The following is a 5,052-nucleotide window of genomic DNA, read 5'->3' as shown; positions in this document are numbered from 1 at the left end:
TGACATCACCAACAGGCGCCCACGACGCTGGGACGTCTGAAGCGCCCGGGGCAGAAAGCGATATAAAGATCCCAGTCAGTATCGGAACAATTCAGGCAACCCACTCCGCCCCAATGGCGAGATGGAGGTTGTCGTCCCGGACAATGAGGGACGAAGACACGTGGACGCAACGGGAGGCCACTCAGCCCATCGAGTTCACACTGGCTGTCTGTACAGTATTCCAATCAGTCCCATTCCCCCATACTCTCTCCCGTATAATCACTGGCAAGGAGATCAGCACAGCCAGAGTTGGGGACTAGCAACAGTTCGCAATTAAATCCGCATTCCTGCAATAATTTAACTTCAACCTGCCCAAACCGACTTGAGCCAAATCTGTCAGTCAGTGGGTGAACGGCACATAAACTCAAGGCTGCAGGAGGCTGCGTAGTTGCTCCCATATGTAATTTGAGCTCCTGTTCTACGTTCTGAAGGACTGATGTTTGCTGAGGACAGGGGGGAAGAAAGCATCTTCTCAGACTTAGCAGGTGTACATGGAAGGCACTACGGACTGTGGTCTCGGCGACCTGGAAATGATGCGCCAAGAGGATTTAAAACGTCAAGAAGATGGGAGAGCATAGTAGCATAATGTCTTTGGGTGCCGAGACTCTTCCTTTTCCAGAATTCTCCTGCACAGCAATCACCGGAACAACGCACTTTGCACCTCGACTCATTCTCTTCAGGCACTTACGCAAATCCCTATCAGGACGTTGAACTGTGGCAGTTACTCTCCTCCTTGTGCATAAATCCTTGTTTATGTCTTGAATGACTCGAATATTGTCCCCGCCTTTCTATATAAACCATGACAAACATTCCTAGCCATTTGCTTTTGCTCTATGCAGCTGAAAAGAGCACTTTGGGGAGAGACAGCCAACTGTGGAGTGGGGCACGGCCTTCAGTGCTTGTCAGCTTGATAAAAGCTGACACTGGATGTTCACCTACTGCCCTGGGAAGAGGGACTTGTCAGAAGAGAGAGAGATAATGGGAACTGCAGATGCTGGAGAATCCGAGATAACAAAGTGTGGAGCTGGATGAACACAGCAGGCCAAGCAGCATCTTAGGAGCACAAAAGTTTCGGCCTGAGACCCTTCATCAGAAAAGGGGGGGGGGGGAGACGGTTTTGAAATAAATAGGGAGTGAGGGGGAGGCGAACCGAAGATGTTAGAGGAGGCTGTAGATATCAGCAACAGACCTGGTTAAAATGCTTGCTTAGTAAACAGGATATCCTGGGTTCAAATTCCAGAGGTGCCTGCACCATAATTAAAGAATCTCTCATTTAAATTTCCATTGAATGCCATGTTATAGATCCAACTAGGGATCTGGAGATGTGTAACCAGGTGGAATCTATTAAACATCTCAAGATTGGTTGTAACTATGAACAAAAACAAAGTTGCTGGAAAAGCTCAGCAAGTCTGGCAGCATCTGTGAGGGCAAAAACAGAGTTAATGTTTCAGGTCCGGTGACCCTTCTTCAGAACGGGTAATTATGCTAGGCTCTTGTGATGCAGTGACAAAACAATTGCTGGAAAAACTCAGCAGGTCTGGCAGCATTTGTGGAGAGAATCAGAGTTAACATTTTAAAGCATCTTCAGTTCTTTCAGTTTTTATCTTGTGGTGCAGTGTGAGTAACTTTACCTCCAAATCAGGAGACCTTGGTTCAAGCCTGACCTGCTCTGGAGCTGTGCAAAACCATCTTTGAACAGATTGTTTCGGAAAATATCTACACAGCATGAGGAAAGTCAGCTACCAATAACCAGCAGAAGAGGACACTGCTGTACATTCACAATTCACTAAGGGTGGCACAGTGGTTAGCACTGCTGCCTCACAGTGCCAGGTTGTCAAGTTGCCTCACATGTTGTCTGTCTGCTGTCCACCTATCTATCCATCTTTGATCCACCTCCCCTTTCTCTCCCTATTTATTTCAGAACCCTCTCCCCCCCCCCCCACTTTTCTGATGCAGGGTCTTGGCCCAAAACATCAGCTTTTGTGCTCCTAAGATGCCACTTGACCTGCTGTGTTCATCCAGCTCCACACTTTGTTATCTCGGATTCTCCAGCATCTGCAGTTCCCATTATCTCAGGGACAGTCAACATGGCTTTGTGTATGGCAGGTATGTCTTACTAACTTGATTGCATTTTTCAAGGGGTGATGAAGGTAATTGTTAAGGGTAGAACAGTGGATGTTGTTTATGTGAATTTCAGTGTAGCTGTCGACAAGTTCTCTCATGGTAGGCTCATCCGTAAGTTAAGATGCGGAGGATCCACAGTGACTTGGCTGCATGGATTCAGAATTGGCTTGTCCATTGAAGGCAGAGGGTGGTGGTGGAAGGGTGTTTTTTCGGGTTGGAGGTCCATGACTAGGCAGGTTCCGCAGGGATCTGTACTGAGATCTCTGCTATTTGTGATATTTGTACAAATTGACTTGGGTGAAAATGTAGATGGATGGACAGTAAGTTTTCAGATGATACAAAGATCAGTGGAGTTATGGGTTGTGGATAGTGTAGAAGGTTGTCAAAGGATACAGTGAGATACAGATCAGTTACAGATATGGTCAGAGAAACGGCAGATAGAGTTTAATCAAAGTAACTCTAAGGTGGTGCATTTTGGGAGATCAAATGTTAAGGAAAAGTAAGTGGCAGGGCCCTGAACAGCTCTGAACAACACAGAGGGATCTCGGGGTTCAACTCCATAGCCCCCTGAATGTGGCCACACAAGTAGATAGGCTAGTAAAGAAAGCATATGGCATGCTTGCCTTTATGGGTCAGGGAATTGAGTACAAGCGTTAGGATGTTGTGTTGCAGCTTTATAGGACTTTGGTTAGGCCATGCCTAGAGAATTGTGTTCTGTTCTGGTCACCATATTACAAGGATGCGGAGGCTTTGGAGAAGATGCAGAAGAGGTTTACCAGGATGCTGCCTGGTTGAGAGGGTATGAGCTATAAGGAGAGTCTAGAAAAACTCGGGTTGTTTTCTCTGGAGTGGCAGGAAGCTAAGAACTGACTTGATAGAAGTCTATAAAATTATGAAATGCATAAATAGGGTTTATGGTCAGAAACCTTTTCCCCAGAGTTGAAATGTCTAATTCTAGGGGGTACGTGTTTAAGCTGAAAGGAGATGTGAGGGGCAAGTTTGTTTACTCAGAAAATGGTAGGAGTCTGGAACATGCTGCCAGGGATGGTGGCGGAGGCAGATATGATAGGGGCATTTAAGAGACTTTTAGATAAGCACATCATTATGCAAGAAATGGAGGGATATGGACCAAGGACAGGCAGGAAGATTAGTTTAATTTGGCATCATGTTTGCCACAACATCATGGGCTGAAGGGCCTGTTCCTGTGCTGCACGGTTCTATGTTCTAAGTGTTGTAAGGAGAAAGTAAAACAGCTTCATGAAGATTTGGACAGGCTTACTGAATATGCAAAATCATGGCAGATGGAATATAATGTAGAAAAATATGAGGTTATCTTCTTTGGTGGGAGATACAGATGTGCAAAGTATTGCTTAAATGGTAAGAGGTTGGAAAATGTAAACATACAAAGGGACTAAGTCACTGAATAATATGTAGTTGCAGCAAACTATTAAATGAGCTACTGGAATGTTAGCCTTTGTTTCTAGAGGATCTGAGTGCAGAGTCGTGAAGTCTTGTTTCAATTATAGGAATTTGGTTAGGCCAATGGTTTTTAACCGTGGTGTGTGCCATGATAGGGCGAGTGGTATGCCTCAAAATTTTCGTGTGTAATGTTGCTTGACCTGAGCATCGAGTCTGCTTCCAATTTCTTCCAGACCTTCAGTGTCTATTATTGAAGGAACTATCTGATGATACTAAGCACCCCTGTCAACTGCACACGTGCGAACCTTCAGAGCTGTGCATGTGTAGATTTCCGATTCCACACACACAAAGGAGAAAGGAACTCCATTATGCAGCTTCATTATGAATGTACAGGACCAAACATTCAATATGGGCATTGACAATGATTGCGCATCATATTTTTGTGCATGTGTGATAAAGAGGAATAGACATAGAATAAAGGAACACAGTTGAATTGGCCTGCCTGCCTGGACATGTTTCTATGTTAGCACAGATTCTTAGGTTCTAAGAAGAAACGGGTAAGTTTCCTGCCAAAAAAGGTGAATGTCAGCAACAGACACAGCTGCCAAGATGCACGGCCTCATGGTCAAACATCTCAAAACTCTACAACAGTCATTCAAATTCTACCTTCCCTCAACAAATGTGGTACACAAGTCTGGATACATGATCCATTTAGTTCACTGTCCTTGGATTCATCGTAAGAGTTAATGTTAAAAAAGAGAGAGATACACAGTTCTGCAAATGGATTGCACGATAAAGCTGCTGTTTGAAGATGTGTCACTGAACATTTTTTTGGCTGACTGCGGTGCTTGAATATATGACAATCTCTGACCATGGTATTGTTGTGATCTTGCCATTTCTGACAACATACCTGTGGGAGCTAGCATTTTCAACACTGACGTACAAAGTGAGGCAGTACTTGTTAGTGGAGCAAAATGTGTGGTTGGCCCTCCTTGGATCAAAAATTGTGATCACTAGCAGGTCCCAATTTCCCATGAACCCAGGAAATTGCAATTTACTTGTGACTTGCTTTGACCCATTGTTCATGAAGAGTTAGAAGTAGTCGAATTGTGCATATTATGAAAACAGGACTGTGCTGGCAGTTGAAGATCGTACATTTTTAATGGTGGATTTGAAACTTTTGATCCTTTTTTAGCTTCTTGCATGCAGTTTATTGTAAACCTCTCTAGTAAGTCCATAACCACAGTGAATGGTTAAAAAGTGCACTGTTTTGGGTAGGACTGTTGGCTGGATGGCTCATTTGCAATGCAGCATGATGCGAACAGCTTGGGTTCAATTCTGATACCAGCTGTTACCATGAAGGATCCTCCTTCTCAATCTCTTCCCTCACGTCTAGTGTGGTGACTCTCAGGTTAAACCACCACTAGTCATTCCTTCTGAATGAGATAGCAGCCCTATGGTCCAGTAGGA

The sequence above is a fragment of the Stegostoma tigrinum genome, chromosome 11 (assembly GCF_030684315.1).
Source record: "Stegostoma tigrinum isolate sSteTig4 chromosome 11, sSteTig4.hap1, whole genome shotgun sequence".
Taxonomy (NCBI): domain Eukaryota; kingdom Metazoa; phylum Chordata; class Chondrichthyes; order Orectolobiformes; family Stegostomatidae; genus Stegostoma; species Stegostoma tigrinum.
Note: the sequence above shows the minus strand (reverse complement) of the source record.